We start from the raw sequence: 10,839 nt of genomic DNA, 5'->3' as shown, positions 1-10,839 counted from the left end.
AAAAAAAAAAAAAAAAAAAAAAAAAAAAAAGTAGGAACTGAAATACTGATAGTGTATTTTTGCCTGTGTTTGAAAAACTTTCACTCTTTATTTCCTCACATTTCCTCCCAGCCCTTGTCAATATGTTGAAGTGCAGTCAGTATGGTTTTATTTCTGTGGGCATCTGAAATCTCCACACAGATTGCTGTGATTGCTGCCAGTCAGATTTCATTTGAAGTTTTATTGTTACTTTTTAAATAAAAATATTGACAGCAGTAGGAAAGGAGAAGAGCAGGCTAATATAATTATAAATGGCTTCTAAATATTTCCCCTGGAGGAAATGATAAGTTATTAAAACAAGCAAAACAAATCGGATAGTTATGTGTTTTATTGATACCCATTTTTGATTTTCATACTTGATTTGATCTCTTTAAAGTATCTTTCAGCCAGGTGCAGTAGCTCATGCCAACAATCCCAGCGCCTTGGGAGGCTGAGGTGGGACAGTTACTTGAGCACAGGAGTTCGAGACCAGCCCGGGCGTGGCACATATCTTTATCATTTCCTCGCTTCCTTCCTTGCTTCCTTCCTTCCTTCCCTCCCTCCTTCCTTTCTCCCTCCCTCCCTTCCTTCCCTTCCTCCCTCCCTTCCTCCTTCCTTTGTTCCTCTCTTCCTTCCTACCTCCCTCCCTCTTCCTTCCTGCCTTTCTACCTTCTTTAACTTCCTCCCTCCCTCTTTAGTCCTCCCTCCCTCCCTTCCTTCTTCCTTTTCTTTCTTTCTCTCTCTTTCTTTCAACAAGGTCTCACTCTGTCACCTAGGCTGGAGTACAGTGGTGCAATCACAGTTGACTGCAGCCTCGAACTCCTGGTCTCGAGTTATCCTCCTGCCTCAGCCTCCCAAGTAGTTGGGACTATAGGTGCATGCCACTGTGCCTGGCTAATTTAAAAATGTTTTTTTCTGGAGACAGGGTCTCATTAAGTTACCCAGACTGGTCTCAAACTCCTGGCCTCAAGTGATCCGCCCACCTTGGCCTCCCAAAGTGCTGGGATCCTAGGTGTGAGTCACCGCGCCTGGCCTTTACCATTTTCTTAATAGTGTCTTTGAAAGCTAAAGTTTTTCATTTGGGTGAAGTTCAATTTATTGATTTGTTTTCTTGTATTCTTTGTCCTTTCTGTATTGGGTCCTTTCTGTATTGTATTTCCGAAGTATTTACCAAGCCCAAGGTAACTAAAATTCTTTTTCCCCTCAGTTTTCTCCTAGAATTTTTTTTTTAAAATCATTTTAGCTTTTACAAATAGTTACATGACCTATTTAGAATTCATTTTGTGGTATGTGGTAGGGGAAAGCTTCTTCCCCAATCGGCTTTCCTCATTGAACAATGGTTTTGCTATGACTCGAATCTTTTTTTTTTCTTGAGACAGGGTCTCGCTCTGTTGCCCAGGCTGGAGTGCAGTGGTGCGATCGCAGCTCACTGAAACCTCCACCTCCTGGGTTCAAGCAATTCTCATGCCTCAGCCTCCCAAGTAGCTGGGATTACAGGCATAAGCCACCATGCCCGGCTAATTTTTGTATTTTTAGTGGAGATGGGGTTTCACCATGTTAGACAGGCTAGTCTCGAACTCCTGACCTCAAGTGATTTACCCGCTTTGGCCTCCCAAAGTGCTGGGATTATAGGCTGAGCCACCATGCCCAGCCTACAACTCGAATCTTATAATGTCACTCCCCTGTTTACACTGTTGTCCCCAGGCAAACCTCAGCTCCTCTAGCCCAGCTCTGTAGATGACAACTGGCAGAAGTCCATGTCTCCAGTTTTCGTCTCCCTGTTCTGTGGATGCTAAAACCCATTTGTCAAACATATCAAATGACTCTCTCTCTTGCCTGTGGGCTTTCTTATGCTGCTGGTTCTGTCTGGAAGTACCACACATCATCCATCTCCTCTGTCACTACAACTTTTTTATTTTTTATTTTTATTTTTTGAGACGGAGTCTCACTCTGTCACCCAGTGGCGCGATCTCGGCTCACTGCAATCTCTGCCTCCCACGCTCAAGCGATCCTCTTGTCTCAGCCTCCTGAGTAGCTGGGATTACAGGCACTCACCAAGACACCCGGCTAATTTTTGTATTTTTAGTAGAGACGAGGTTTCATCATGTTGGCCAGGCTGGTCTCCAATTCCTGACTCAAGTGATCTGCCTGCCTCGGCCTCCCAAAGTCCTGGGATTACTACAGGTGAGCCACCACACCCGCCATACAGCCTTTTGGGGTGTGTTATAGGTCTTTCAGGGGTTAACTTAGAAGCTGTCCCCTCATCCCACCCCAAGAGCCTTGGATAGGGCTGATGGCTCCTCCAAGCCCCAAAATCCTGCTGAACACTACTGAACACTGGGATTGATTGATTGATTCATTTATTTAATTTGGAGGCAAAGTCTTGCTCTGTCGCCCAGGCTGGAGTGCAGTGGCACAATCCTGGCTCCCTGCAAACTCCCCCTCCTGGGTTTAAGTGATTCTCCTGCCTCAGCATCCCGAGTAGCTGGGACTATAGGCAGGCACTACCACACCCAGCTAATTTTTTGTATTTTGAGTAGAGATGGGGTCTCATCATGTTGCCCAGGCTGGTTTCAAACTCCTGAGCTCAGGCGATCCGCCCACCTCGGCCGCCCAAAGAGCTGGGATTACAGGCGTGCGCCACTGTGCCCCTTAACACTGGACTTAGAATGCTGTAGTATTGTCTGCCTGCTTCTGCCTCTTGACTGTGGGCTCCCTCCAGGCAAAGGCAGGTGTTCCTTCATTCTGAATGTCCATCAAGGTATTTAACCACCTGTACCACCCTTCCAAGCCATACCAGCAATAACCAGTCCCACCACTTGGTGGCAGCATGTGGCCTGACACAGATGAGGCTGGGGCCTGGCAGTGGAGTGAAGGACCCTGGGCGTGACACCTTTGCACACTTTGCCCTGCATCAACCGCATGGCTGTTTCCCTTGGGAGCTCTTAGTGGGAGGAGGAGCTAAGGCTGGCAAGGGAAGCAGAAGCTGAGGTTTTGGCAAAGTCGGGGAAAAATGAGCGCAGCAGCTCAGGATGGGTGGGGTGCAGGGCGTGAGTTGGGACACAGAGGGGCAGCCCCAGGTCAGGGTTTGTGTCCCCCAAGGAGCTCCCACACGCATGCCTGCACACACATGCCTGCAAACGCACACCTGCACAGTCTGCACACATATACCTGCACACGCATGCCTGCAAACACACACCTTGGACATCTACACCTGCACACACATGCCTGCACACATGCCTGTACATACACACCTGCAGATGCACACCTGCACACGTACACCTGCACATACATGCCTGCACACACACGCCTGCATACTCAAACTCTTCCTGGCGCCAGATTTTGCCACAGGAAGGAACAAGGAGCAGGGTTCTCTAGAATGATCCCTCCCTCCAGCCTGTCTCTTGAGGATCAGTTGATTTGTGGGGTCAGGGTCTCCTGACCCATTGGGAAGCCTCCCTGCCTGTCTCTAGCTTCCAGCACAGTCCGGGAGATCTGTGGGGTTGATGTCAGCTCCTCAGACACCCTCAGCTGGTATGGGACAGGTGGAAGTTTCTCAGGGTCTGGAGCAGCCAGGTGAGGGGAACAGGGAGACAGGATTATCCAGCCTCATCACCACAGGCTCTGAAGGTCTCTCGGGGGAGGCCCTGGCAGCTCAGGTCTGTGAAAATGGGTTAGAAAGGGTCAGAAAGCGCCAGAGATGGGTGCCCCGTGTCCACATCCTGCGTGCCATGTCCTTGGGGCAACACTTCTCCCTTTTCAGCCACAACTGTCCCATCTGTCATTTCTTCAGCCAGCCCCAGAGGGCTCCGGGCTGTTCTCCAGTGTGCAGATTCCAGGGCCTGGTGCAAAGGGAGACGCCCTCGGGGGCCACAGAGGCTGCAGCTCTCAGCAGGGCTGGGGGTACCCTGGGAATTCAGCCCCCGCCTGCACAGGGAGGAGTCCTGGGCAGGTGGCCCTGTGAATCCATGTCTTCCAGGAGTTTGCAAACCTTCTGCCCCGCTTTCAGGAGCCCCAGGCGTAGTCATCTGACCGCCATGGCCAGTCTTTAGAATTCCAGTAGCAAGGGACAGAGATGGGCTTAGGAAGTGTTCTGCAGCTCTGCCTGGCTGTCAGCACACCGAAAAGAATGAGTAAGCGCCGCAGAGCCCTGCCATCTTGCACACGCACTGCGGGGGTGGAGGCGTCCTCCTGCACACAGTCCCCGCGCTCCACCCCTCGGCCCTAGAGTTCGAATCCCCTCCAACAGTGGTCTCTTCTCTGTACCTCAAGCAGGGGACCAGGGTGGGTGCCTCAGCCCAGGACCGCTCAGCAACAACATGACCATTCCAGTCCCGAATTTCTAGAGCTGGGTACCCTCCTTTTCCATGAAACCATCCAGAGTCAACGTGCAACCTTGGGTCACCCTCCCTGGCTAGGACTACCCAGCCCCTCCATGGCCTCTGGCTGAGAACCACCTTTGACTTTGTTTCCTGGAGATGGTCCTGAGGGGCAGCCCTGGGTCTCTTGACTGTTTCTGGGAACATCAGGGTGAGGTGCCACCCCCTCTGCATTTGCTACAGAAAGTTCTGGGCCTCCTGAGGACTTTTCTGTCCAGCTCCATAAAGCAGGGTTTTGTTTTTCTTTTCTTGAGACAGGGTCTTGCTCTGTCACCCAGGCTGGAGTGCAGCGGTGCAATCTCGGCTCACTGCCGCCTCCTCCCAGGTTCAAGTGATTCTCCTGCCTCAGCCTCCCAAGTGGCTGGGATTACAGGCACGTGCCACTACGCCCAGCTAAGTTTTGTATTTTTAGTAAAGACGGGGTTTCACTATGTTGGCCGGACTTGTCTCAAACTCCTGAGCTCAGGTGATCTGCCTGCCATGACCTCCCAAATTGCTGGGACTACAGGCATGAGTCACTGCGCCTGTCCCATAAAGCAGGTTTTTAACCGGAAGATTCACGGAGGGACTTCAGGGAACTTACTGAATTTTGCATGTATCTGTACAGGTGTGTTTTTTTGATTTTTTGGTTTTTTCTTATTTCCCTGGGAAGAGCCCTGAAAATCAGCAAACATAGCCGAAGTAAGGAGGGACAGACGGGCCCTAGAACTGCAGCCAGGACCTGGCACAGCCTTTCCATGTCCAAAGCTGTGTCATAAGGCCGAGTTCAATGCACCTTCCCTTTCACCCCAGGGGAAACTGAGACCCAGCCAGACGAGGATTTGGCTCAAGGCATACACCCGTGCAGGGGAGAGCCAGCCTGGAAGTCCAGCCTGGGCTGCAGTTCTCAGGAGGGCTGGGGTACCCTGAGAATTCAGCCCCTTCCTGCACAAGACTGCAGAACACTTCCCACCTGTGTCCTTAGCTGTCCTGGGAAGGTTTCATCGCCAGGTTCTGGGGTGGAATGAGCCGTATTGTAAACCCTAATATTCAACGAGGGTACACAAAACCGCACACGTGCACATAGACATAAACACATGCACACGTAATGCCTCATATCACACGTCCCATATAGACATATACCACAATGCATACCGACATAGACACACATGCACACATATAACGATATGCACATCGTGAATGCACACCACATGCACCGCTCCCTCTCAGAGTGCAGCAGAAAGAGTGCAGTTTCCCCAGCCAGCTCGCCCACACGAGCCTCTCACTCGCTCTCTGTGGGTCTGTGGGTGTCTGTCCTCCCACCCCCACCGCAGCAAGGCTCCATGATATGATGGATGAGAAGCCTTAGGCAGGGAGAGAGGCCGCAGCAGGATGGCATGGAGGCCACCTCCAGACTGGGGCATCACCCGGAAAAAAATCAAGAGGGTATAAACACAGCCAAACAATAGGGGAGATGGGCCCTGGGGCTTCATAAAGAGTGTGTGGCCAGGACAGAGCTCAGGGCCCACTTGGCTCGGGGCAGCCAAAGGGATAGCAGAACAGGGGCTGCTCTGGGCTTGGCTGGGACAGACGTCTCGGGCCACAGCTGGCCCGTCCAGCTCAGAGTTGGCTGGGAGGCCTGGTCTCCATACAATAAACAACACAGGAAGATAAATCGAAAATGTGTCTGGAACCGGTAAGGAGCGGGAAGAGGTGGGCAGGGGTCACTGGGAAACCTGTCTCCTTCCCTGGCCACTGCCCCCTCTGGGAGGAGGGCCCAGAGTTCTGGTGTCGGGGCACAATCTTGTAGCCCACAGGGTTGTAGCCTGCTGTGGGTTGGTGGTGGACAGCTACAAGATGTCTTGAACATGTAGAATCAGAGAGGGCCTTTGAGGAGAATTTCCACTTGGAAAATTCCAGGGGTGTATGAGGGCTCTGTGTGGAGTCGAAGTGCTGGAGGGCAGAGAGGGGGGCCTCAGGCCAGGGCAGGCGGGATTCAGGGAGCCCACAGACCATTCTGAGCATGTCTCTGGGCCTAGGGACACATTCTTAGACAGGACAGCCATGTCACAAACCACATGGTCTGGGGGCAGCAAGAAAGTAAAATTCCAAACTATTTTTTTGTTTTTGAGACAGACTGTCACTGTCGCCCAGGCTGAAGTGCCGTGGCACGATCTCTGCACACTGCAACCACCACCTCTCAGGTTCAAGCGATTCTCCCACCTCAGCCTCCAGAGCAGCTGCTCTTCTCCTTATTTCACCTCTAGGTTGCCCTGACTCAGTCTCAGAATGTCCCCCCTCCCCAGGCGGCCTCACACACAATGCTATCTGCACTGCCCCAACTTCTCGGCCTCTACCCCTGGTGCATGCTTGCTCTTGCACCAGCACGCTGGACTTCTCACCTTGCAGGTACAGGCCCTGAGTAGCCCCATCATCTCTTCTGCCAATGTGTCCTCCCAAGAACCCATTCGGTTGCCTGGGCCAGAAGCCAGGGAGCTGAAGTTGACGCCCACATCCTCATGCCCTCTATTGCACCCAAGAAATTCTTCCTCCCCACCTGTTCCCCACGCAGTCCAGCACCCGGAGCAGTCCTAAAGCTGTCGCCTCCTCACAAGCCCCCAGCCTGCCCACCAGGCCATCGCAGCCAGGAGGATCTGTGGGAAACACTGGGTTGCCCCCATCAGATGGCAATAACCCACGCCTCTCTTTGCCTCCCAGGTCCGCTCAGCTGCCCTCAGAGCGTGTGGTTTCAGACATGACTGTCCCGCCTAAGAATGTGTTTAATCTTTAAGGAATATGTCAAAAGTATGGAATTTGGGCCAGGTGTGGTGGCTCACGCCTATAATCCCAACACTTTGGGGGGCTGAGGCGGCGGATCACCTGAGGTCAGGAGTTCGAGACCAGCCTGGCCAACGTGGTGAAAACCCATCTCTACTAAAAACACAAAAATTAGCCGGGCGTAGTGGTGTGCTCCTGTACTCCTGGGTACTCGGGAGGCTGAGGCAGGAGAATCGATTGAACCCAGGAGGCGGGGGTTGTAGTGAGCCGAGATTGCGCCACCGCATTCCAGCCTGGGTGACAAAGCAAGACTCTGCCTCAAAAACAAACAAACAAAAAAAGTACGGAATTTTACTTTCTTGCTCCTTTCCCATCTTCTATAATCTTAAGGACCAAGGCTCAGTCTCCCGTCGTCATAGGCCCACCTGGTCTCTTGCTCCTCCTCTACCGTTTTCTCTCCTCCACCCCTGGACTTCCCACCCATAGAGCAGCCAGTGGGGGCCTTGAATTCGCCATGTTTACCCCACAACCGGGAGCTTCTCATGCTAGTTCTTTCCCAAATGTTCTTGCACTCCCTTCCCTAGTCTGAGCAAGAGATGTGGACTGGCCCCCAAAAGTCAGTCAGTCAAGCCTGGGCAACATAGCAACATTCTATCTCTACAAAAAAAAAACAAAAAAAGAGAAAAAAAATTGCTCAGGTGTGGTGGTGCGCACCTGTAATCCCAGCACTTTGGGAGACTGAGGTGGGAAGATCACTTCAGGCCAGGCATTTGAGACCAGCCTGGGCAACACAGCAAGACCCTGTTTCTATAAAAAAAATTTTTTTTAATTAGCCAGGCATAGCAGTGGTGCATACCTATAGTGCCAGCTATTTAGGAGGCTGAGGGAGGAGAATCACTTGAGCCCAGGAGTTGGAGGATGCAATGAGCTATGACAGAGCCACTGCACTCCAGCCTGGGAGACAGAGTGAGATCCTATCTTTAAAAAAAAAAAAAAAAGTGGGCCAGGCGTGGTGGCTCAGGCCTGTAATCCCAGCACTTTGGGAGGCCGAGGTGGGTGGATCTCTACCAAAATATAAAATATAAAATCAGCCAGGTGTGGTGGCGGATGCCTGTAATCCCAGCTACTCGAGAGGCTGAGGCAGGAGAATTGCTTCAACTGGGAGGTGCAGGTTACGGTAAGCTGAGATTGTGCCGCTGCACTCCAGCCTGGATGAGACCTGCCACCAAAAAATAAAAATAAAAAATAAATAAAAAAAAAGAAAAAAAAGAAAAAGAAACCAAGTGCTACATGTGAATGAACTCAGGTAATCTGCATAGACTCTATCCCTTAACTTAAGCCCAGGAGGCTGACGCTGCAGTGAGCTATGATTGCAACCCTGTACTCCAGCCTGGGTGACATATTATATATATATATATATATATATATTACATAATATATATTATCATTATTTAAAAATAATAATAATAACCTACTGTTTAAGATGCCCTTATGTGGTAGATTCAGTGGTGGAGCCTATTGTTTGTCCCCTGTTGACAGATGAGGAAGCTGGCTCTTGGCAGAAACAGCAAGTGACTTCCTCAGGGTCTCAGGGCTGTTGAGAGGTGGAGGTTGGAAATGCTTCCATGTGGTCTGAGACGGAAGCCCTGCTGGGAAGTCCTCCCTCAGGGGACAGGAGCCTGTGGACATGCCTTGTACCCTGTTGCACTCTCCTTGGATGTGAGAAAGTGCTGCTCTTTTCATCTTAGAGATGAGAAAGGGAGGCCTGGAGAGGAGGCAGTGACTTTTGGAGGCCACCCTGAGTCTATGGCACAGCTGAAGCACTGACTTCTGCTTTCAGCTCTTCCCTCCTACTGGTATTTCCTGATTTCTTTGAGATCTGAAGTAAGGGGAACAAGGCTCCTGGGCCTCCATGAGCCAGGTGGCCCTGATGGTGAGCCACCCACAGATCCACAAGCATTGGCTGCAAGTGCCAAGCCAGTCAGCATAGACCTCCACCATCTGTTATCATTGCCATGCAAGGAAAGAGTCCCAGTTCACAGGCAGACATACTCCACAAGGCAGCCAGGACCTGCAGCCTGGCCATACCCATCATCCAGGGTCAACATGTTGGCCAGGCTGGTCTCAAACTCCTGACCTCAAGTGACCCACCCTCCTCAGCCTCCCCAAGTCCTAGGTTTTCAGGGGTGAGGCACCGCACCTGGCCTTTTACAGTCTTTTTAATTACATTCTGCTAACTTCAATTTGGCAGTGTTTCCTCTTTTTTAAAATTTAATTTTTAAAAATGTTTATTTATTTTTCTAAGATGGGGTCTTGCTCTGTCACCCAGGCTAGAATGCAGTGGTGCAGTCATGGCTCACTGCAGCCTCAACTTCCCAGATCCTTTCACCTCAGCCTCCCAAGTAGCTGGAACCACAGGCGTGTAACACAACACTCAGCTGATTTTTGTATTTTAGGTAGAGATGGGGTTTCACTATGTTGTCCAGGCTGACCTTGAACTCTTGAGTTCAAGTGATCCACCTGCCTTGGCCTCCCTAAGTGCTGAGATTACCAGCATGAGCCACTGCACCCAGCCAGTTTGGCAGTGTTTTCCTAAGAATTTTTTTAATCAATGTTCATAAGCAATATTGGTCAGTTGTTTTCTTGTAGTGCCTTTGTCTGGCCCTAGAATCAAGGTAATGCTGCCCTCAAAGAATGAGTTAGAAAGTATTTCCTCCTCTTCAAGTTTTGAAAGCCTTTGCAAAGGACTAGCATTAATTTTTGTTAAATGTCTGGTAGAATTCACTGGTAAAGCCACCCCGTCAGGGGTATTTCTTTGTTGAAAATATTTTAATTAGTAATTTAATGTTCTTACTAGTTATAGGTTTATCCCTACTTTCTTCTTTTTGAGAAGTCTCGCTCTTGTTCCCCAGGCTGGAGTGCAATGGAGTGCACTCTGAAAGTGCTAGGATTACAGGCGGGAGCCACCGTGCCCGGTTGGTTTACTCATATTTTTTATTTATTTGTGATTCAGTCTTGGTAGATTTTGTGTTTCTAGAGATTTGCCGTTTCATTTGGTTATTCAATTTGCTGGTGTACGTATGTTTATAGTATTCTCTTATAATCACTTTAATTGCTGTAAAGTCACAGGAATGCCCTCATTTTCTTTCTTTTCTTTTTCTTTTTTTTTTGAGATGGAGTCTTGCTTTGTCATCCAGGCTGGAGTGCAGTGGCAGGATCTTGGCTCATTGCAAGCTCTTCCTCCCTGGTTCACGCCATTCTCCTGCCTCAGCCTCCCGAGTAGCTGGGACTACAGGCGCCTGCCACCACACTCGACTAAAAATATTTTTTGTAATTTTAGTAGAGATGGGTTTTGACCATGTTAGCCAGGATGGTCTTGATCTCCTGACCTTGTGATTTGCCCACCTCGGCCTCCCAAAGTGCTGGGATTACAGGTGTGAGCCACTGCACCCGGCTTAATGCCCTCATTTTCATTTCTGATTTTGGCTACTTGAGTCATCTTCTTCTTTTTTTTTTCTTAGTCAATCTACTTAAAAAGTTATAAATTTTGCTGACCTGTAAAAAGACTTTTAATTTTACCTATTCTCCTTTTCCTATTCTTTATTTATTTTCACTCTAATCTTTGTTTCCTGTATTTATCTCTTTTTTTTTTTTTTTTTTAGATCCTTTAAACTGTATAGTTGGG

At 49.8% G+C, this 10,839-nt stretch overlaps 1 pseudogene across 1 annotated transcript in view; it reads right to left on the bottom strand.

Annotated features, from left to right (window-relative positions):
* Positions 1 to 3,692: 3,692 nt before the first annotated feature.
* Positions 3,693 to 10,839, bottom strand: part of LOC108543839 (translationally-controlled tumor protein-like) — a 9,565-nt pseudogene continuing 2,418 nt past the window's right edge. The window contains exons 3-5 of the transcript XR_001889683.1: positions 6,734 to 6,852; positions 5,906 to 6,063; positions 3,693 to 3,860 (exon numbers count right to left, since the gene is read on the bottom strand). The product of XR_001889683.1 is annotated as a translationally-controlled tumor protein-like (transcript). The remainder of the gene's footprint in view (positions 3,861 to 5,905; positions 6,064 to 6,733; positions 6,853 to 10,839) is intronic.

The sequence above is a fragment of the Rhinopithecus bieti genome, unplaced genomic scaffold (genome assembly GCF_001698545.2).
Source record: "Rhinopithecus bieti isolate Rb0 unplaced genomic scaffold, ASM169854v2 scaffold_24996, whole genome shotgun sequence".
In the NCBI taxonomy this organism is placed as follows: domain Eukaryota; kingdom Metazoa; phylum Chordata; class Mammalia; order Primates; family Cercopithecidae; genus Rhinopithecus; species Rhinopithecus bieti.
The sequence above is the reverse complement of the archived record's forward strand: the minus strand, read 5'-3'. Positions and strand labels throughout refer to the sequence as shown.